This window comes from Pseudochaenichthys georgianus, chromosome 9 (genome assembly GCF_902827115.2).
Source record: "Pseudochaenichthys georgianus chromosome 9, fPseGeo1.2, whole genome shotgun sequence".
Classification (NCBI taxonomy): Eukaryota; Metazoa; Chordata; class Actinopteri; order Perciformes; family Channichthyidae; genus Pseudochaenichthys; species Pseudochaenichthys georgianus.
In genome coordinates, this window is record NC_047511.1 from 14,074,628 (window position 1) to 14,099,161 (window position 24,534).

Genomic DNA, 24,534 nt, shown 5'->3' on the forward strand with positions numbered 1-24,534 from the left:
AAGCTGCCTCACACGATGCATCAAGTCAGAGGGTCCTGGCATCAGCAGATTATAGATTTGTTCCCCCTCGTTTGAGGCAGTGCAACCATTTATAATCCACTTGTCACCTATTTTCTATAATGAAAACTAAGAGCTTAAGAGCATTAGACATCTGAAGTATTTGCTGTGTGCGGCAACATCTTGCAAGGCAAGGCAAGTTTATTTATATAGCACCTTTCAGCACCAGGCAATTCAAGGTGCTTAACAAAAAATGAAAGACATTAAGAAAATGGCATTTAAAATCAGTCATTAAAAAGAAAAGCTAATAAAATAAACATTAAAAGATAAAAGTTACAGTGCAGTCTAAGATATGAATAGTTCAATTCTTTCGGTTCTTGATTTTTAATTTATTCACAGAACCTCCCTTTGGAAATCCGAACATTTCCGTCCCGATTGTTAATTTAGACTGATTGTTTTCACCATGTTATGCTCGCATGACATCCACAATCGGATGTACTAGCCCCCTACTCTGCTTTGCGTTCCATAACAAAGTCTTTAAGTGTTACCTGAACACCCCGTGTTACCAAAACACTATTTTTCACCCGTCGGTGATGTGATACTTGTTCCTCAGTACAAATCACCCAAAAACTGATCTAAACATACAGTACAGCGTTCCACCAAAACCTTTCAAAGAATAGCAGCAGATAAGCAAAACCGGGATTTATGTGCTTTCATGGATCTGCTGACGGCGCCCAATTTCACACTTAAGGCAAGGTACGTTAAGTCTATTCTCAAATGATTAATGGTGCTGCCATTTCAATTGTGTTTTAGCACACATGCACAATTACTAGATACATTCTTGTAATGTCCGGCAGTGGCTCAGTCAGTAGGGGCCTGTTCAAGTCCCCGACCAGACCTAAATATGGAGTGTGGACCAGGGTGGGATTTTCACGGCGGCCATGGCCCCTCGGTCTGGCCGTTATGCCCCACAAATAATTGTACGTCCTACGGCCACCATGGCCTTTGGGCCCCTCAAACTGTTAAAAGTTGCTTTAAAAGCGTCAGAACAGTGGTTTCTGAACTGCATTATGCTGCGTTCACAACGGACGCGATGCGAATACTAGCATTGCTCTAACCGCTGGAGTTTCACCGCGGCTGTCAGCTGTGTTTACTCCTGTCATTCAAACAGGACGCGCTGGAGAGGGGGCGGGGCTTATATCCATGTAAATACTGTGGTGGAAACCAACTACGACCAAATTAACCTATTTTATCGTGATTTGATTGTAATACACGTTTCAAAATGATGCCGAAGTAACTACTGATAATGGTTAGTGAAAACCATGCTTTAATGCTTTGACAAGTGTGCAGACAAGACGGCATGCGAAAAACATTTTAAAATGCGTGTTTTGTGAATGGAGATTGGATCGATCAGGCTAAACTAACATTGTAGCTGCTCCGTCCAACCTCACAACAACGTGAGGTTGGCAGCGACTGTATTCGTCATGACACAGACAGTCTGTGGTTTGTACATCTTTAACTTTTGTCCAGTTTCTGAACAGATATTAAAGAGACACACGCGCACACACACACACACGCACACACACACACTTTTGCATTTCAAGGTATTGCTTGTTCATACAGTTGGATGTTGGAGCTTCACTGTGCACTGCTGAATGATGTATGTGCAGAGTTTGACCCTTGAAGGCTGTTTCTTCTGCTCTGAAATGGAATATATTTGTTACATATTAATAGAATTTTAGATTTTTAGATTTCATTTCGGATTTGTGAATGGGAGTAGTAGTAGATGGAAAACATACCAAACACTAATTATTCAAAGTATTTCATTTTATATACGGTAATACTAAAGAGGCATAGGCCTATAGGATGATACGTTTATTGATATTAAAAAAGTTATTTGTTTTTTGTCATTAGAAAGTGAAGTTATTTATTTTTAAGCTCCAAATCCTAATGTTTCCCTCAATGGCCTTTGTGCCCTGGCATGTGGCCTTTCCGCCCTGAAGAAATGTGTGACACCAAAGGCCAAATGGCCTTGCCCCTAAAATGACGAAAATCCAAGCCTGGTGTGGACTGCTACTTGGAGAGGTCCCAGTTCACCTCCTGCCCTGCCGTGGTGCCCTTGAGCAAGGCACCGGACTATCTAATCCTCAACGCACACAATCCTAGAAGGCCATCACTTCAACTGGGAAATGCAATAAAAAAAACGTGAAACATACAAACAGAAAACCAAACACGAAATGATAGCAACAAAGTCATGAACGGCACCTGTCAAACATTGACTAGGAGAAATGTACAATCTGATCAAACAAGATTAGATCAAATCTGTAGTAAACTCCCCAAACCCTGCATCCATTCCCCACCCTGGAAACAGTGCTAAGACAAGCTCCTGTATTACCATTAGAACTGGGTTTAACTGACCTGTAGGCCACTTATCCTATTAACAATGACCACCACACCCCAATCAGCCAGCACTGTGGCGCCGAGCCCTTGGACACTCCAGTCCCCCCCCCCCCCCCGGGCCACTGCTGATGACCCAAGATACCCTTCTCCCTCTGCTGACCCCTGACCTTTGAACCCCACTTCATCACGTTGGGAGCAGGTTAGTCCTGCAGCAGGTCAATTGAAGAGATATTCAGAAGGCGACTCGTCACTTCAGTGCCACAAGGCAGAGGGGTCAAGCCCCTGACCTGAAGGGGTTTTTGGTAGGACTAAACTAAGAGTAAGGGGGTCAAATGCAAATCAGGTGGACTATGGGGAAGGAATGTGGATAACGTGTGCCGAAAAAGTGGACTATCTTTTATTTCTAAATGTACCTTTACAAAACAATCATCCTACATGCTTGACCCATCGTAACCCTATGCTAACCCTAACCCATCCTTGGGTGATAAACATAAAAGATTAGGCTCCATTTTTCACTCACAACCCATTGGCTAGATTTCATGAGATTAGTGTGCATTTTGTTTCTTTTTCTCTTGCCAACTTAGGTAAGGGAAGAGTTCTCTGGATGGAGGTCTGGAAGATAGATACTAGCCTAGGGCTGGCAGGAGCAGCGTGGCAGTACAGGTATACATTACAAACACATATGGTATGATAATTTCAGAGCACACGCTCCGGCTCTGCCTTTGGTGAGTGGCAAAATTGAAGAGGAAGACAAAGATAAAAGAGCATAACCTAGTGTGGTTTCCAGTCATGCGTATCCAGACCTGCGCCTCCCACACACACTAACAATTCTCCAATGCATGCTGCACATCCAAGTCAACCGAGGTTACATATTTGAATTTTATAGATATGCGATGAGCAAGCTGTTGTACAGGAAGCAGATGGAGTCAGAGTAGGAGGGGAACATAACGGATCTGTGTCTACTTCAATCTACAGCAGGTGGATGAAGTGGAGTGCCATTTGACGTGTCATTATGACCTCTATGTCATGATTGCCCAACAGCCAGGATGGCCGCAGTGAGTCCCGCCTGCACCCCTAGGTCCTGAACACTGGGCCATTGTGCGGGGGCTCTTGCACTCCAAATGGGGCAGTGTTGTTGTTGTGGACCGTGTTGTTATTTTAGAGGCTGGCCATTGCGCCATTATATCTACCGCAGGGATCTTTCTTTTTTGTCAGATGTTGATGTAGGCGCTGATGGATGTGGTGATGGAGAGCAAAAGGAAAAGGACCTTGGTTTGGATAAGAGACGGTGATCTGGTGAAATGGGTCACACAGCCACTGGCCGTGCACACAAAAGAGTAACGAGCACATACGCAAACGTGCCTTCACACACATACGCATACACAGAGGAAAATGACAGACTGTCCCCTCTTGTGTTCCAACTGCTAGCTTTCCCTACAAGGCCCCACATCACACAAGCTCAACCCACTGGAAACACCCCGTTGCTCCACTTAGCTCCACTTCTCCGTACCCAGGGTTCTGGGCGAAGGGCATCCGGCGCCCCTAAAGTGCCACAAGGGGGCGGCTCTTGTTCTGCCCTTCCAGCCGTGCCCGTGGGGGAGGCAGCCTTTCACATGAATATCCCGTTACAGAGTCCACGCTCTCAATGAAATCCTGGCAGGGATTGAACTCCACCTGTCACGTACGTTGACCACTCCTCCTGCACGCCCCCACCATCTTTCTGCAACACCACCTGTAGAGTTGGTTTTTGCTCACATGGGATGCTTTGTCAAACAATCTTCTAAGTTGTTATAATATGAAATCCATCAAGGGGCATCCTCTGTTTCAGTGCAATTTCAGAGTTTAGTTTATAATACGTTTACCTCCTCTTGTCATACGTCAGCTTTACATGGCTTTAATATGTTGTTTCTTATGCACCTTCATACAAGTACAGGCCACTGCACATGGTAACTTTGAAAAAAACTCGACATAGTAGATACAACTGTGAAAAGACACTTTGGTTTAACTGAAAGAAAATCCATGAATCACAAAACCTTCTTTCAACACTGTCACTCCCAGTCCTTTTTTTTATGGTTGTCTCCTCTACGAACAAGTGACCTGATAACAGTTGGTAATGGGATCAAAACGGGGCCTTACTTCTAAAAACCTTCCACCACCCCCAACCCCCCCCGCTGCCCCCAGCAAGCTCTCAAAGGAAATCAAAATGCAAGTCACACCATCCAACGCCATTCTTCTCCGTCTGTCTGTGACACAATTCGCTGAGCCTTTGATCATACAACAACCACTTCTTCTGCCTGCCCCCCCCACTCCCCTTTTTCCTCTCTCACACACTCTAAATTATTGGTGGCCCTGGTTACAGACTCCCACTACCCCCCCTCCCCATCCCAAAACCTCCAAAACAGTCACCCTCCCCTGCCCTCACCATGCCATATTACACTTGCATGAAAAGGCATGTCTTTTTTATTCTGCACAGCTGTGTATGTCATTTTATATAAAAATTCACTTTTCACTTGCACTATTAAGTCAACATGAAAAGTATTACTGGTTGACATAAAAACCAATTCTCAGCAAGTTTGTTTATTCATACTTTATTTTAAATTCTTCAGAACACCTTTGAAATCTTTACAACTTCTCCAAACATCTGTATTAGCACATTGAAAATCCTCAAGGCTAAAAAGAGAAGAAGTTTTTTTGTGACAAAGCAGAATTTATGATAATAGATTTCCCTCCTCTCTTGTTTTTAACACCGATGGGCAGGAAAGCCTTTGAAAAAAAATGATGCTCTCAGGGTAGGAAATCTTGCTGAAACATGGAGCTATGTGCTGTGCTTTACAACAAGGCATCTTTGCTACTACACGCCAGGAGCTGAAAACATCAAAAGGCAAGAAGGCGGATTGGAGAAGCGAGTGAGCAAAACCAATCTATACAGGGTGCGGATATAGATCCTTGCATGCATGTCCTTGAAATCTCCACTCTTTTTAGAAATCCAGAACTGAGGATCCAACGCATCTACCAATGGCATTTAGGTCACACGGAGGATGAGTTTCTGTGGTAACAATCAAAGCTGCCTTGTTGTCTGCAGTGTCTGCCAGCCAGAGACAATTTTTACAAGATGTTCTTTGTGAAGCTGGCTACATGATTAACCGGACAGATCTGTTGTTCATAGGTTTCTTTTATGCATTTTGGAAGAAGAGCTGGCACCCATTTCACAAGCACACAAAATCTAGCAGAAGAAAAACCTGGGCACACGTCCAGTCCTCTCACCCACCTGCTTCCCCTGTGCTGTGCATGTGTTTACGCATCTCACTGTTTGAGCACAGGCGTGTGGAGGTTAGCATGTAGCCTGAAACACATCCTGGGTGACCGAGGGGTAATTCAGTGGCTTCTCACTACTGACCGTCCACTCACCGTGAACTCATTCACCCCAGTAAAGAAGCATCCCGCCCACCTCCCTGGTCCCTTTAATTCAGCCGACCCCTCCGACCTCCTCCATCGCCCCTCCCCGCCGCCCCCTCCACCGCCACTCTCCCCTCCCGAGCACTGGACTCTCTGTCTATGGAGGGGAAGTATAGTCAATTTCTTGGAAAAAGCACACAAGTCTTGCCAATGGAGGTGGCGGGTGGTTGTGTTGAGGGCTTTGGGGAAGGGGATGGCTGTGTGGGTATGTCTGATCATAGGCCACAGACCAAGTCTCCCATGTGACTTGTGGTGTTTTTCAGAGCCTCAAGTCATACCACACACATCACCATTGCGGAAAAGGGCATTTGTGCTACATTCATGTGCTGTTGATATAATCAGAAAAAATAGTCCCCGACTGGGAAAATTCTTGCGAACACCCCCTGAAGCTGGGACAATGATTCGGAGAGTCACACTTTTTTTGGTAGGCCACACAACTGACTTGCCAAGTTTATGTTATATTGATTCAGCTAATATAATAGCACATCTGCATTCATTCTCACAATTTCTCAGTGTAAATGTGAAAACATATTAAATAATACTCCTTATATAAGGCGTCCATTAAAATAAATGTCAAAGAATCAGTATGTTGGTATATTAAAGGTGGGGTGGGTAATTTTGGAGAAACCAGCTCGAGTGCGCTAGAATTTGAAAATACACAACCGGAAAAAATCTGCCACTTCCTTACAGAGCCCCTCCTCCAACACACACGAACGCGCACATGACCAATAAGGGCACGAGATAAGTTTGTGCACAGATGAAGGCTGACAGGCAGGTAGGCCATCCAGTTATTTTAGCCGGGCCAGCTAAAATTATTGGTCGTGCTTTTTACAGTACTACGGCTTCCACAGATGACGTTTTGTTATGGATGTTTTGTCAAAGCACTTAAAGGTGGGGTAGGTAAGTTTGAGAAACTGGCTCGAGATCGCTAGAATTTGAAAATACACAACCGGAGAAAATCTGCCACTTCCTTACAGAGCCCTTCCTCCAACACACACGAACATGACCAATGAGGGCATGCCAAATTTTGTTATGGATTTTTTGTCAAAGCACTTAAGATATTCATTGCTATCGGGATGTTAAAAGCATTCCATGGAATATAACAAAAAGTGTATCTCGAGCCGGTTTCTCAAACTTACCTACCCCACCTTTAACTAGCGGTGACTACAGAAATTAATACAGTTAACAGCTTATTGTAAGTGCTTGAACCTCTTCTGTTACCATTCATGGAAATAAATGCTGATAACATTACTGTAACTGACAAAAGTACAGTCAAAGTAATAACCTAGTATAATCTTAAATAGGAAAGGAACAATTTGCAGTGTCTTTCACTGGTTGAAATTACATATCAGGGAGTAATCCTGAAGTTAAGTCATTAGATAGGTAATTATTGTACCTGAATCTGCTCCAACAAATAATTATCTTAGGTTTTCAATTGAAAGTGAAAGAAAGACTCACTTTTATGAAGGTAGAACCAGCAAAGCTTGGTGAGCTGTGTTAGTTTTAAGAAGTCCTTGAAACAGTTGATCTATTAAATAATTGTTGATTCATTTTCTGCTGTCTATGAGTCTTTTAAGTCATTTCAGAACTACATTTGTTAGTGGTGGCTGGCTATGTTCAAGAAGGTACTTTCACTCAGACAGCCATATTTCGTCTACAAACCTGATACTTTGCAAGCATTGTTCCACAAAGAAAATTAACAGGTATACACTGATACAAAAACAAGAGATTTGGATAATACCTTGCAAGTACATATTTTGTGGAAAGTCAGAATTGATTGACTGTCCTTAGTCGAAGGTCACATTTTTCCAAAGACTTGTCGCCATCTGTTCATGAGGAATGCCTTTTCTAGCTTTCATCCCTCCACATCAACTCTTTTTCATTATCACACCTTCTCCACCAGCCCACAGACAAACAGTCTGAGCCGTGAAGGGCTCAGACATCATGTTAAAAGGAGGAGGATGGGGAAATCAGTTTGAGTATTCTCCCAAAATATGACTTGAATAAACTCTTAAAGAAGCAGCCTGAGACGGCGGGTTGCTCTTTCTCTAGCAACTCATTTTGTTTGAGGTTGAGGACCAAGAGATTATTTGTGTTTATTGGCACTCAGACCTCACCATGATGTTTTACAGTGAGTGTCCTTGGATGCAGACGGGTCAGTCTTACAACCCTCGTAACTGGTTCTTGCCAAGCAGTTTTTTGGATCCAAATGAGAACCAGTTTTCGGGGCCAAGAGCAATCGGGCACTGCCTCCAAATTGGCCCTGTAACGTTTTGGTAGAACATAAGTAACAGCCACGATCAGTCTCTTGTAAGGTTTTTCTTTTGCATGTTTCTTAAGAATACAAGCAAGTTATAAGGCAACCTAAAGCAAAACTATTACACAAACATTAAACTTGGGCATCCTGTACCTCCATCCTACACCTCTACATCATATCCTGATTACTTGTGACTTTGTCAGTATAGGCTTGTGACTTATCATGGGGAAAAGGATACCAACGTTTAATCATTTTGTTATTTCTACAGGGAACTCTTACTCTTTTGAAATGTGGCTGTTCATCTGCAATGCTCTCCAATTTATATTACGATTGTTAGCCCCGACAAACTGTCACTCAAGTTATTTGGTAGTCTGTTATCAAGGCTTATTGTGATGTTGATGTATTTACTATATATCACTAGGGGTGTAACGGTTCACAAACATTTCGGTTCGGTACGTACCTCGGTTTTTAGGTACAGCAGAAAAACACAAAACATAACATATTTTTTAAAAATTATTATTAAAGGTGGGGTAGGTAAGTTTGAGAAACCGGCTCGAGATCGCTAGATTTTGAAAATACACAACCGGAGAAAATCTGCCACTTCCTTATAGAGCCCCTCCTCCAACACACACGAACGTGCACATGACCAATGAGGGCACGAGATAAGTGTGTGCCCCGATGGAAGGCTGACAGGCAGGTAGGCCATCTGCCTAATACTGTAAAAGGTACAACCAATCCGTTTAGCCGGCCCGGCTAAACGGATTGGTTGTACCTTTTACAGTATTACGGCTTCTACAGATGACATTTTTTTATGGATTTTTTGTCAAAGCACTTAAGATATTCATTGCTATCGGGATGTTAAGAGCATTCCATGGAATATAACAAAAAGTGTATCTCGAGCCAGTTTCTGAAACTTACCTACCCAACCTTTAAACTGTGAATAATGTATTCACTCAAATAAATACAAAATATAATAAAAGAAACATTAAGGTGCAGCATTTCGATGAACTGAAATCATCTGTATTTGAACTGTACTCCCTAAGCAGCCAGTTTGACATTAGGACTTGCTTGTCATTGTATTTTCATGTTTTTTTAAAGAAAGATGAACTTGTCCACATTGCTTGCCGAAAGGGCAGATCTGCTGGCACTAGCAATTAGGGTTGCCAGAAACTGACCATGATCAAAATCGATTATTTGGCAGCCCTGGCGAATAATAATCGATTATTCGACCCACCCCCCCAGCGGGAGAAAAAAAAAAAAAACTCAGACAAAAGGAATTCCGTTGTTTTCTTTACTGGAACATGTTTATCAGTACAAACAACAAACAAGCATGTCATCACAACGACGTGGCCTTGAAGTGAAGTTGGTAATGGCCGGCTGCCACGTCTTTCTCTGTAACCTCTTTGGCGTGCTTCGCACTCAAATGCGAACGCATTGTTGAGGTTGAGCTGTGATCGACCAACGTCTTTTCGCAGAGCTTACATTTAACTTCCTTTGGACTTGTAAGTTTGAAGTAGTTCCACGAGGAGGAACTCTTTTTACCTGCCGCTTTGTTCATCTTTAGTCGCACGTGTGAGGGAGAGGGGGGGTGGGGGCGGGGTCGGTGTGTAGCGTGCTGCAGCAGCAGTCTGCTCTGCACGCAGGCTTCCTCCAAGTTTACAGTAAAACAAACTGGTGGTGTGACCAATGGCCATTTACAATTATTAATACTATTACTATTATTAACATATATATATTTATATATATTTTGGTTGAAACTAAGCCAGAAAAAAAAAAATACAAATAATAAAAAAAATATATATAAATAAAATCGATTTTTAAAAATAATATTCGATTATGGAGACTGAAACGAATATTCGAATAATCGAATAATCGCTGGCATCCCTACTAGCAATGTCTCCTGCTGTGGAGAACACCCTCTCGCTAGGGACAGAGGTAGCAGATACAGCCAGGTAGCGCTTTGCTAACATGGCAACATAAGGATATTTGGCGTTTGTAATAGCTTTGGCTCGGTCTGAACTTGTTGCGAGTGGTGGAGGCTTGAATGCTAGCGGGAGTTGGGTTTGCACTTCAGTTTTTTGGTACCGGTGATATTCACGTTCGGGTGATGCCTTTTCAAATGAGTGTGCAAGTTTGATGTATTGCCAGCCGCGTAACCCATTTTAGTTGAACAATGCCGACAAACAGCTTTGGTTCGGTCCACCTGTCTTTGTCCGTCATCCTTGTACGTAACTGCGAAACCAAAATGTTCCCAAACCGGAGACTTCAATGATGCTGGAGAATTTAACTTTATCTGCGTTCGCCATTTCGACAGTTCCTCAAATTACTGACTACATTTGAACGCATCCCTCTGACCAGCTCGTCCAATGAATTGACTTGCTCGCTCTATGCGTTGAACACAATGGGAGCAAATTACTCTGAATGCTGCGACGCAGCACCTGAGATTACTTCCAAGAAGTTGTTCACGTTCTCAATTTTTTACGTTTAACGTTATATTCGTTCGGTACACTTCGGTACACTTCGGTACACACGTGTACCGAACCGAAGGGCCCGTACCGAATAATTTCGGTCCGGGTACGTGTACCGTTACACCCCTATATATCACAAATAGTCAAGAAATCTTTCAACAAAACTAAGCATGTTGCAGGAGTTGTCTTATCCTGGCACAGAGGTTCAATGTCAGCTTGAACCTCGAAGAACAAGAAAGAAGCTGGAGCTTTGAATTGCAGCCTTCTCTGTATAGCATGCACAAATAGACTCACAAAATGCATGCACTGACACACTACATACACACACACCTCCCCTACTGCTCTACCAGTCTTTGCCCCTCTCAGTCGCTCTCTACCCCTCTTTCCCAGCACTAGAAATAACTTCAAAGCGGGCTGGTAGCCTTGAGGAGAGAGGGAGCGGGATCCAGTTACAGTGGAGCAGCTGGGAGGGCCCTACAGGTGGGGCCGACACTCCACCTCCTGTAACATTATAGCCGTAAAGGGATCCCTCTGCTTCTCCTCTCGAATAATGAAGACTTCCTCCCCTTTGTCTTCACCACTGGGACTGAAGGAACAATTAGCCAAGCTAGCCTAGTCTATCTTTTTAGTTTGGCCAACATAAAGGTGGCAGGTAATGAAAAAAAAAACAATATTGGGGAGTAAATCAGAGAAAGGTGGCAATGCTGATATACATTGTGTGATGAGAACAAAAAGCCCTTCTACACTTCTAGCAATTTAACTTAAAAAGTGGTTGAGACACGGGTACGAGTTAGTGAAATAGTTGTCTTAAGAAAGCTTTGTAATGCTCTCTATTCCCTCCTTAGCCTTCCCCGAAAATCACCTCCATCCTCATAGCAACAGGAAAAGCAAACAGGTGTTGGTTTCAGTGTGAGCATGGGACGCAGGCAGAGGACACCTTATATCATGTAAATGTCCTGATATGTAGCACAAGGCTCTGGGGTTGACAGCTTTAACACTGAGCAGGATGCCGAGCTTGTGACTATATTAACTCTCCAAGAGTGCATCCCGAAACCGTCAATGGTGGGTGTGTGTATGTGTGTGTGTGTGTGTACTCAAAAGTCTCCCTGGTGTCACTTTCAGCTCTTCAGTCTTTAAAAACGCAGTCTTTAAAAACGCAGAGTGACACGAACAAAGGACAGGCCGACAAAGTTCAGGGGTCAACATTGGGCTGGATGCCACCATTTTGGAAAGAGAAGAAGGGGAGTGGAAACAACTGCCCATGAAGAGATCAGAGCATATGTGAAAAGATGAAGTCACAACAGCAAGCAAACATATTGTCTCGGAGTGCAAAAGGCACTAGGTGAACAAACGCATAAATTAATTGTCAGCATCAAGTAGGGCTGCTCGATTATGGCAAAAATCATAATCTCGATTATTTGGGTCAATAATTGATATCACAATTATTAAAAACGATTATCCATTTACTTTGAAAACATCCATTTATTGGAGAATTTTTTTTTAACAGTATGTTTTTAACAGTTGATTACCCTGAACTTTAAGTATAATTCAACTGAAGAAAAAAAAAAAGATTTGAAAAGTAATAATAATAAAAAAATAATAATCGTTTTATTTCGATTACGTTGTGTTCGTAATCGTTGCAAGCCATAATCGTAATTGCGATTAAAATACTATCAATTGAGCAGCCCTAGCATCAAGGTGCCAAAGTGAATTCATTAGCATGACTAACAATGTACCAATCTAAGAGAACAGGGTGATTAATGAACAATAGTAATACTGCACACAAGAGTAGCAAATACACATTTCTCCCAAAGCCAAACACATGATTACATTTAGAAAGAGACAACTTCATTGTCTATAAAAAGCAATCACGAGGTATCACAAAAAAGAAAAGAACAATTGTTCTTTTCTCTCCGTGGACTAATCGATTAAATGACTCTTTTCCAACTTAACACAATTCATCCAACAATAACTTCCTGCCGTCGTTTGACACCTCATTCAGTGTTTGTGCAGCTAGATTATGTCCACCGCAAGCAACCCCCTGAATATCAGCAGCATCCCCTTGCTGCGGCCCGTCCTGCCCCTCACCATAAAACAAAAGTCACTACTTAATGAGCTATGATTAATGCTGCTGCAGAGCGGCTGTTGAGCTTGGCGCGGAGGGAGGGAGGCTGGAGGGCGCACATACCTGGCGCAGTCAGCCCGCTCTGTGTGTGCGTGTGTTCGAGGGCTGAGGGGTTGAGGTTGCTAAAAGTGGACCGAGGGGAGGATTGCAGTCATCAACACCTAGGCTCTGAGTGGCCTTTGATGTTGCGCGGCGTCTTTGATGGCTCTGGCCATAGAGGAATGCTGCACACCCTCCCTCACCGCCCAAAAGCCCCCGGAGTTGTGGAATGCCGCGCAAGCTGCTGCTTCTCGGCCCGCTGGAATGGGATTAGAGCATGGGCCCATATTGCCCTTCCTCCCCTCCCTCATCTCGCTCCCACCCTCTGCCCTTTGGAGTGGACAACATGGCGGCAAACTTTTCCAAATCCAAAGTTTGCAGCAATAGGAAGAAGAGGAGGAGGACATACTCCAGAGCCTCTCCCTTTAACCTGTCTCAACCACGAAGGCTTAAACTGTAGCAGGTTTTTCAACTTCCTTACTGATGCAAGCTGATAGAAAACAGTTTTGTTTAATAAGAATGATTAGGGCTGCACCAACAGTTATCCTCATTATCAATGAATCAGCAGATCATTCTCTTAGTTAATCAATTAACCTTTTAGTCTACAATGTTTATAGGATCATTAGATTACCGTCCGCAACACTACACATTCAAATAGGATTCAAGCTCTAATTGAAATCTGAACCACAATCAATATGAAGATACAGCTCAGGATATTTGTTTAAAGATGATCATTCCATCCAGATATATTGCATCTGAAAGTCAACAAATGATAATACCGCCTTTCACCTGGAACAAAAGCATATTTCTATCCGGCCATTCTCCATGGGACATTTTAGTATTCAGCTTCACAGTATGTGTGAACGTTGGTGGAGGCGGGGAGATCAAACGTGTCCAGGGCGAGCAGCTGACCCATAATCAAAAGCTGTACCACCCAAACCCCGATGCTTTTAGATATTAGATTAAAGGAATGGCACACACTTCAGATGACCAAAGTCACTTTCCAAATATACACAGTGTCCATTGGATATCAAAGTGGAGAGCGGTACCATGACATCAGAGTGACTGTGGACTCTCACACAGTTACTGCAGGAGATGAGTGTTGTTATCCCGCCTCTCCTCAAAGGAGAGCCAGACGGGCCCTTCTGCAAAGGTCAGGTTCATATTGTCCACACACACACACACACACACACACACACACACACACACACACACACACACACACACACACACACACACACACACACACACACACACACACACACACACACACACACACACACACACACACACACACACACACACACCACACACACACACACCACACACACACACACACAATGATGGTAGGTGAATGCGGACAGGACTTTCAGTATATGCACATGTTCACACATTTAAAATAAAGAGTCATAGATGTTGGGCTTTGTACAGTAAGCGCAACTAGCCCCTAGCCCCCTTCTCTCCACTTTCTCCCCCGCCACACAGTTTAGGGAGGGAGGCGAGGTGGAGAGGCAGCCAGCATTAGCGCTGGTATCAGATTACGGCCGCCTCTGACTTGTTTTCTTTAGGAAACACTTACTGCGGCTCCAAATACACCGGAGGAAGTGCTCACCTACATCACTTCCGGGTCGGATGGATAAGGTCACACTGAACTCCGGGGAAAGGGATGAAAAGTGAGCGTGTGAAGCTGAGCGTGTGAAGCTGAGCATTGAGCGGCCCGACCAAGCAAGGAGGCAGAGGCAGAGAATTCAAATATAACCCGGTGTGGGCATTTATTCATCGCTGTGGTACGGGATACACAGCCTCAATATTGCTGCCCAGGTGAACACAGTCACCAGCCACAAGGATCTCACCCACACTACCAGCCTACACAGACAGGGAAAACAGAGCCTAATACACACCCACTAATCAGCAATTAGACACAGGTGAGGGGGGAGCAATTAGATACAGGTGGGGGGGAGGAGACAACACAGGGCACCAGGTGAACATAATCAGGAGTAACAGAAAGAACGGGAGGGGGAACACTTTTCAAATTAAAAGACATGTGTAATATACAAGGCCCGAAGCCGTTGGTCCACAGTGACGAAGGTATCAAACCACATGTGGAATGTTTTCAGTAACACCAGCAAATTAACCCCATGTTTTTCTTTCGATGTACCGACCTTTTAAGAAAACAAGGAAGAGTAACTGGTGAGGCTGATTTCCTTCTGACAAACTGCTCTCTGTAGAATCAACCTTTGACACTTTTCAAAAGTATTTTTCTTGGCTAGCTTTTGTCAGGTTTTTGTCTTGCTTCCACCTCTTTCATTTGCTTGCTCTCTTGGTTCTGTGAATGGACGCAATGATCACCTTTCATGACAACCTAGAGGGGGGAAACGGGAGGAAAGCCTGATCCAGGAGCCTCAAGGCCCTACGAGGAGCTAATGATATTCGGAGGAAATGGGAATGTGTATAAATAAAGCCATGGTCATTTCCAAGAATGACGCGATGGAGAAACATGGATTGGGATGCAAATTATTGGTGGTTAGTTGGAGATAAGGAAGTCAACAATTGGCCTCCTAATTTGTTTCCTTAAGTGAAAGTCTTGGATGGCAGAAGCAGGAACACCTGCAGCTATGAAGATGCCTCCAAAACTGCTTTTGTCTTTGCTCTAGCGTTAAGGATAAGAGGCATGCAAGTTGTCATACCAATACTTGCAAAGTCCCATCAGAGCCAACTGGTTCATTGGCATGGATCTTTGTATGCAAGTCTTTGTGGTATATTTGATTGCCGCTAAGTTGCAAGAAATTGCATTTCAAAAAGCCAAAGTTATGTTTGATGCGACTTCCTTTACCAAAAAAGGTCAAACATGCTGGACAGGAATGTTGTATGTTTCCGTTATTACGAATTGCTAATTAATCTTTGAGTTAGTAAAGCAGTCTATGCAATCACCTCGAAGCCATTACCCTGGGCTTCACGATACAACTTACACAATGTATTTATTCAAAAGCGCATTTATATAACCATTTTTTTAGTCTGGGAGGTCTTAGACACAAGCTAGGTTGAAGGCATCAGGATGGACCAGTGGGCAGGTTTATTCCCACCGCTGAAACTTCAAAGGAGCAACCATCTCTGCATGTGTTTTGGGAGCCTCTCCCTGCGCTTATTCTGACCAAGCGATCAGGTAGACAAGTCCCTCTATTCAGAGCTTCACAGTAATACCGATATCCCCAAAGAGAGGGAGGAGGTGAAGAAAAAGAAGGGGGGAAAAAACCCCGGGGGAGATTAACTCGCAGCACCCAACCAAGCCAGTGCTGGGTTCACTGGCTCACTCAGTCCTATCTTACCCACTAGCCTCTTGTTCTAAAGCAAAGCATGTCTTTGATACTCGACTAGAAGGAATCTGGAGGCGTTACAGGTTTCTTTTGTGCTTTACGCTGCACAGAGAGTCTGTGTGTGTGTGTGCCAAGGCTGGGATTTCTTTTCTTTAGCCCCCTCCCTCCCTCCTTTCTTTCTTTTTCTCCCTCGTCCTTTTGCCTTCATCTCCTGCTCCCCTTCCCCCACCCCAAACACTAAATCAGGGAACCATAAACCTTTTCCCTTGTTTTATTGGTAACCATCACAAACTTACCCTGAAGCTTTATTAAAGAGTTTCAAACCTTCAATACTAAGTTGATCAAAGTGACCAAAGGTGTTAACTGCTTCAGAGTAGTTTGAAGCTTGGATAAGAGGTGGGATATTGGACAGAGAGCGAGGGGAGGGGAGAAGGATGGTTGGGGGTGTGAGGGTGTGAGGGTGAGGTTTGACTCCCCTTGGAGATTTTTTAAACCCATTACATCAGCTTTTTTCTGCTTCATGGGTACCAGGTCCGGGGCTTTTGTGAGCGTAGAAAATGACCGAAATTGACATTCAGAATGGTTTTGGTTGGTTGATTGTGGCCAGGCATTTTTGGCAAAAATAAAAACAAGATTCCATGGCCCTTCTTGTTTAGGCCTTTGGCAAATTCTGCTTCTTTGTAAGCATGGCCTCCAATGAATGTTAATAAGTGGTCATACACAAGTGGTCATACACTCTTAAATGTGCCTAAACCTTGCCGATCAAAAGGGTTCCGAATAGTAAATAAATAAGTACAACATCAACGCCCACCCTGCGTTTCAACTTCCAGTTTCATCAACTGTGCAATTCAAATGGCCAAAAGATCGCACCGCTTCAGCTATGCCCTGGCTTTAGAGCAACAGAAATTTACATTTAGAAAAACATGGTATAAGCGTTTGTAGTTTTGTTTTTTTCAATGAAGGGTGAGCAAAATCCATAGGAACATGTGAAATAAGAAATAAAGCAGCAGTCCTGCTAAGCTCTACTCACACATTGTAATCAAAAGGCTTCACAATAGCTGGCCTAAAATACATAAAAAGAAAAAGGGAGAATTTCAAAAGGGGCCACTTGCTGGTGGCGGGAAAACTGATCAGCAACTCATGGACTGTCAAAAGCTAGTGGGAATGTCAAAAGCATCACTGATCTCTCTTTTCTCCCCTAATGTGATCAAACAGGGGTCCATTCCCTGGAGGAGGTCTAAGAAAGAGGGGGAAAGAAAGTGAATGGAAGCTTTGGTGCACCATAGGAAGCCGGCCACCAGCAGCAACCAAGCAGTGAGTACAAAACAACACGCTGTCTCTCAAGCTTTCTTCCAGTCCCACGGCGAGAAAGAAGAAGAGTGGGCCGAGAAGGAAAGACTGGTTGGACAAACAGTGAGGGGTAAGGGCTCAAAGGGGCCTGGTTGCCCGGGTGAGGGAGACCCAATGCTCCAAAAATGTCCACATCAAAGCGTCCGGCTACAGGCCAGGCCCCGCAGAGGTGCACTCCCAGTGCGCTCAGGTCAGTGGCATGGACAAAGGGAATGAGACGGGGCTACCCTGGCAGAGCAGCTGGGCTGGGTAAAGAAGCTTAGGACTTGAGGAGGTGTGTGTGTGTGTGTGTGTGTGTGTGTGTGGGTGTGTGTGTGTGGTGTGTGTGTGGGTGTGTGGTGTGTGTGTGTGTTGTGTGTGGGTGTGGTGGTGTGGGTGTGTGTGTGTGTGTGTGTGTGTGGTGTGTGTGTGTGTGTGTGTGTGTGTGTGTTGTTGTGTGTGGTTGGGGGAGGATGAAGGGGCAAATGAGGGTAAGCAACCGCAGATAATTTAACACCCCAAGTTGCAAGATGGAATGTGTTTCAAGTTGCAGAAGTATTTTTGCACCAAATTTAAAAAGATTCTTTTAATGTAATCCTCAAAGCAAAAATACAGGGTAGGATAGTTGGCCCACATGTTTATGTCATGGAAATCCATTTTTGATTACTATAATCTAAGGAATATCTTGCTTTTATCAGTGTGGTATGTCCAATAGCTCCTTATACTACAATACCCATGATCCTTGCTGCTATAGGAATCAGGTCAAAGATACAGTCTGTAGAAAATTCAACCCCTTTTCAATTTCCAAACAGGAACAAAACACCAGACCAGCTGAATTCATCCAAAATGGACCTAAACAGCTCTAAAATAAGCTGGACTGCTTTCATTTCTGTTGGGTTTTCATCCGTCACTGAATGGATGCTTACCTAACTGCACTTTGGGTGTTTTATTTCCTTTTATTGGCAAATCCTCCAATATTTTCAATGCAGACTTTTACTTCCAAAAACCTGCATGATCGCCATATGTCCTCCCATATATCCATTTCAATCAAAAATATTTCTCTAATATAAGATACCATAACAAGCCAGACACACCTTTTCCTGGATGCAGGAAGAAACACTGTGAAAACAAACCAACACACACTGATACAAAGGGGGTTGAGGCTGCAGTGGTGATCGGACAAACACTGTTCTTGGAAATCTGCCGAGCAAGGCTATTGTGCAGGCGCGCGGTAGAGAGACAGAGAGAAAGGTTGTGGATGGGAGGGGGTGGCGTTGAGGTTGCTTCAATGGCCGGCTCCATCAGTGAAGATAAAAGGCAGAAAGGTGCTGGGCCAAGTTGAGGCCTGGTCGAGGTGCTGAAACATGATATGAAGGATGTACTCAGTTGACTCTCTCCATCTTCCTTTTTGCATCCAGCCTTATGTTTGTTTATCTTCTTATTTTCTCATCCCTGTTATGTCATGTGTTACAGATTTTCTTTTTATCCTTTCCACTCCTATCGTAAAGTGTTATTGAGTCGAAGAGATCCGAGTCCAAGTAGGTATAATGCTCACAAATCAGCAGCAAATCAGAGGCCATTCTGATTGGAACAACAACAAACAAACAATATCCCTCATATCAGCATCAATGGCCACTCCATTCCCCTCTCCCCACTGGTCACGAGCCGAGGTGTGAAACTGGACTCATCCCTTTCATTCCAAGCACACATAAAGACGGCCTGCCGAGCCTCATACTACCACCTGAGGAACATCTCCAAATGCGACACTCCCTCACCAAACCGGATGCAGAAAAACTGGTCCATGCCTTCATCATCTCCCGCAGTGACTACTGCAATTCTCCACTCGGAGACTGCAATATGTACACAACTGTGCCGCCCGGATACTCACAAAAACACGCAAATCAGAGCACATCACCCCCATCCTTCACTCACTCCACTGGCTCCCTGTAACACACCGGATCAACTATAAAGTCCTCATAATGCTCTTCAACGCCATCAACCACACTGGCCCCACCTACCTACAGGAACTGCTAACCAGAAAACATTCCCATAGCTCACGCACACTCAGGTCAGACAGCTCCAACCTCCTGGCTGTTCCACGGACACAACTGGTCACCATGGGAGACCGTGCTTTCTCCTGGTCCACGTCTGTGGAATCAGCTTCCAGAGAACATACGGACCTCGGCATCACTCTCAGTTTTTAGGAAATGCCTCAAGACCCACCGGTTCCGCACCGCATTTTACTGACTGCCCTTTATTTTATGTATTTATTTTAAACCTTTTATGCTCTTAACCTTGTATATTACCATATTGTATTCAATATGCTCCTTTAGATGTCTTTTTGTATTTGTTTTATTATTCTCCTTATAGCTTTGAGAGCACCTTGAGATGACGTTGTTTTTAAGGTCAATGTTTGAATACATTTTAAAAAGGGATTTGAGAATATTTGGCACATTCAATACTGGATCCAGATTTGATATAATAGAATAACAAGTAGTCACCCATAAGAGCAGTGCACAGCTTGATATGTGGATTCTCCAGAGAAATAGAGACAGTTCTTCTTGAAGGACATGTGTAGTTCTGTAGTAAGTGTGACCCTTTTAAACTGTGAACTCCACTTTATCTGAAAAAAGGGGAACATAATTCCCAGAGTTATCCTGCATGTGTGTATCCTTTTACTAGTCACCTCAGGGCCACATGGTCCGAGGGTCTGGGTGTGGATCCATGTCACCCGGCTATTCAATCCCCCTCATCTCAAACTCCATCAAGCCACACCACCGCCTGAGGACAGGGTCTGTGGATTTCATACATTCCACTGTGAGAGGGGATACTCTTAAGATTCTCCCACTTAAGTGGTTTTGAGTTCAGGAGTTGCCACTAAGAATTGAATTAAAAAAAACATGTAAAATAACATTCCCCACCCACCACAACTCCGTAAATATTACCACAACATCAGTGGCAAGTAAATGCAGAGAAAGTGGCATAAACTGTATGCCTTCGTCACTCGACTAAAATTCCCGAAAACGTACGGTTGTGCCCTGGGCAACAGAACATTTCTGTTTCTGCTGCAAGAGCAAAACAAATAGTCGACATGAGGTTCAAGGGGAGAGAAAAGTAAACTTTAATTGGTGTGGAAATAATTCCCATTACCATAAAGCTCCCTATAAAAGGGTGACTTGTTCTTTTGATCGCCCAAGAGAGTGTTCATGAAGTCACTGTGGGAGCAGCCTGGGCCCAGGGGCAATGCCAGCCACCATAATTCCACCGAACATTTGTTTAGCAGCGGCCGAGTGCAGAGTGGTGCACAAACGCAGTATTGTTCCACCCCCCTTTCTCACTGGTCGCGCTTCCAGAAGGGTAGAAGCTGACGGGGCTGGAGAGAGAAAGCGAAGGAGAGTGGTTGGGTTGAGGGCTGAGGGTTGGGACCGTGGGGACAACCTTCGCTCAAGAGTTAAACACTCAAACCTGCTTTACACACAAGCACTTCCTGTCATCAGCGTTACTGGGGACGCTTTGAAGAGGTAATGGCCAACTTCTAAAGATCAGGTCATTTCACAGTCGAGAGGGCTGTTCCATCGCTGAGCGGTCAAAGCTCTTTCACCCCTTTACCTCCTCTCCTACGTTGAGGCTATAAATGATACAATCATACACCAAGTTCCTCCGTCATCCATGTCTTTGTACGGGGATATTTAATAGAGATTTATCGGCACAATAGTTCATGACTCTAATGTCATAAACCTCGAGGGATCCATGTTATTTTGATTTGTTTTTTATTAGAACAAGGAACCACTTAGCTGGCTGTAACCTCTGGGGCATTTGGCTCCACATCTAAGAGGATTGCAGGTTGCAAGCACTTTTTTGAAAAAAGCGACAGCAATGGCAAATACTTCCTCTGGGAAAGAAAACCAAGCTGGAAAATAATGCATAGTTACCGTAATTTAGACAGCATGTCACAAAATACCAACTAAAGCTTTTCTGGAAGCTCAATGTAGGGGGCATAGGAATGTGCAGATTTGGGAAATAAATGACAAATATGAGCCGTGAAATGTAGTGCTGAAGGATTGAGAGTCTCATGATAAAAAAGTGTGGCTTCGAACAGATTAAACTGCAGGGTGATTATGCGATTTATATTTAAAAGCCATTTAGAGCGGGCCTCCACCTGCCTGTATGTATTGAACATTGAGGCATTTGTTGGGCTAAATCAAGTCTCTTTGACAGGAAATACAGACACTTTGAAACTTATAATGAGCGTGATGAAAATATAAAAAGAGGACAGAGGAAGATGAAGGTTCATTGTGCGCCTCATCATGACACCTTAAGGGTGAATATCTAATTATGAGGATCCAAGAAAGTTAAAAGCGGACAAATGCATATTCAAATGGCCTGGCAAGTCTGGCCTATTTATGCATATGAAATTCCATTGCAACTAAGGGGCGGGACTTCTGGGTTCTAAAGGAAAGAATGTATGACCTGAAATGGGAGACTAAAAGGGCTGCTTGCACTCCCCTGGCCCCCCAGCTGGGAGGAGAATCTTCAAGAGTGGCGACTGGGATAAACTTGGAGGGCATGTGAAGGGTCTGGGAGAGCTACCACTGTACATGCCTCGCGTGTGGAAATCCCATCTTCTCCGTGTCCGTTAAATAATTTCAAAATAACATGAAAATACCACAGCAAATGGCACCCAGCCATTAGAATCCCAGGGCGTGCTGCTCGCATGTTAGATGGAGAGTCACACAGTCCGGTGAGCAGTGCGATTACCTCACGTTTTGTATTGGCCGGCTGCTGTATAAAAACAGTTTGAAGAATGATGACACCTCTTGCGACAGCCCTGGTGGCTTCTTTTCTTCTGAAAAGCCTTCCTGTTCCTTCACTAGTGTGCATTGCACTCAAAGGCATGTGCACACAACATCTTAACTACAAATCTATTAACAGTCGCCTACAGTCTGGAATCAGTCACTAATTATAATCTTTTAATTTGTCAATGTCAACAATCTTTAGAAATGAATAAAACTCAGAAATGTGTCAAGTCAAAATGGCATACTCAAACTCTTATCTAATATGAATAAAGGCATAACAAGCTCATGGAAACCCAGCATCGAAAAATGCTTGGATATATTGCTATGAAAAGGTTAGCATTGATGCAATTCAGAAAATTCAACCCTTCACGTGCAAACACAAAGTAGGAGATATAGCTTGCACCTCAGCCCTTTACCACCCCGCTAAACATGTGTGTATAGGTGTACCGTGCATGTCAGGGACAACAAAGACGCTGGTCATAGGCAGAAAACAGAGTGTCTTTTGTAGGGAGAACCAGGACGACCAGCATCCCCTGTGGGGCTTCTGCCCCTATGAGAGAGCTAAAGTCTCCAGACCTCCAGCCCTAGTCAGCCAGCCAGGGCCCAGCCCGGAGAGGTCTGTCATCACTACCACAGAGGCCTCTATTCATCCCTGCAAAGACAAAGCCAAAAGTGAACAGCAGCCATCCAAGGCATCCCAAGCAGCCAGATATCACCAGAGATATCATTTTAGGCTTTTCTGAGCCCATGGCTTCCTTTACCCGTCGTTCTCATCCCCGCCATCCCTGATATTCGTCTCCTCTCCGCACTCAGGATTGATCGATTGCTCGGTGCGAGGTAGCACAGATTGGAATTTGTTGGCCATAAGTGATTTTGAATGACAGTGAATTTTTCAAATTGTCCTTTTCCCTTGGTGTCAAGTAGGGATGCTCTGATCGCCAATTTTGAGGCCGGTCGCCGGATCAGTATCGGCCGATACCGATTGCCGATCCGATCGAGTGGGTGGGTGGGGGCTATGGGGATCTTCCATTTAAAGTGATGTTTAAAACTCAGTTAATGTGGGCTCATTCACTGGAGCTTCCACAAACAACAACCAACATAGTCATTACATTCAAATGAAGTACATTATTCAAGTTAACATTCACTTTGGATAATAACACGGGAGAAATGAGCGGAAGCGCTCTCTTTTCCTCTCTCCCACTCCCCTGACAGCTGGTCCCTATCCGTCTCATGCAGCTCACTGATCCAGTAATGAGTGACCCGACAGTGAAGAATAAACATATTTATAACTAGCTTTTTCCAGAGGTAGATAAAATAGCTAAGTGTGTTAGGTCTAACTCTGTGTGTGTTATGCTCCGCTCACCGGTCACCGTCACAGCGGGCGGAGCTGCAAGATTTCTGCTTCACACACGTTGCATACCGGCCGCTATTTTACTGTCTTTTTCTGACAACCTTAAAAAACTGCCAGACTGGTGAAGCCATTTTGGCGAGCTTGTTTTGCCGCGCACAGAGAAAAGTGTCATGTATTTTACGTCACGTGATTGGGCTCTCCCCGATTGGAGAGCACCGATAAAGCACCGATAGAGAGCACCGATCGATCGGCAGAGAGTGAATATCAGCCGATCGATCGAAGCATCGCTAGTGTCAAGTATAGGATGTTATTAGGTGCACATGTCCTGCATCAGTAACAGTTTATAACCAGATGCAACACTGGGGGTACGTTCACACTAAAAAATCATGTCCGTGTTTTGCACATTTCAACTAGCTCTTGGTTGGGTGGGATACATGTAGTAAAACGAGTGTGACATAACAGTGTTTGAAACAAGCATCAACACATACTGGAACTCCACAGGATTGTAGCTGACATCCTCATGGATTCATCTTCTTATTACAGACACATGGATTTCCTAACATTCGGTCTATATGCTGTACAATGTATTATCTCTTCGATTTACACACAGCATATATTGCACGTCTGTCCGTCCTGGGAGAGGGATCCCTCCTCTGTTGCTCTCCCTGAGGTTTCTCCCATGTTCCCTTTAAACTGTGGGTTTTCTCTGGAAGTTTTTCCTTGTACGATGTGAGGGTCTAAGGACAGAGGGTGTCGTTTTTCTCATACTGATATTCTGAACAATCTGTGCTGTTGTATTTGCTGTAAAGTGTCTCTACTGTAGGCTATTTTTATTATATGTACAGCACTTTGGCTCGACCACAAATCGTTTATAAATGTGCTATACAAATAAAACTTGATTTGATTTGAACTCATTTTGCACCATTAAAAAACAAATGTAAAACCCACAATATACCAAGTTAGTCACCAGGAACAGAGAGTAGCCTGAGAATTGGTGCACAG

At 44.0% G+C, this 24,534-nt stretch overlaps 1 protein-coding gene across 2 annotated transcripts in view; it reads right to left on the bottom strand.

The window, feature by feature from the left end:
* The window catches only part of znrf3 (zinc and ring finger 3), a 71,158-nt gene that overhangs the window by 31,319 nt on the left and 15,305 nt on the right, over positions 1–24,534 (bottom strand). The gene's annotated exons all lie outside the window — the stretch shown is intronic.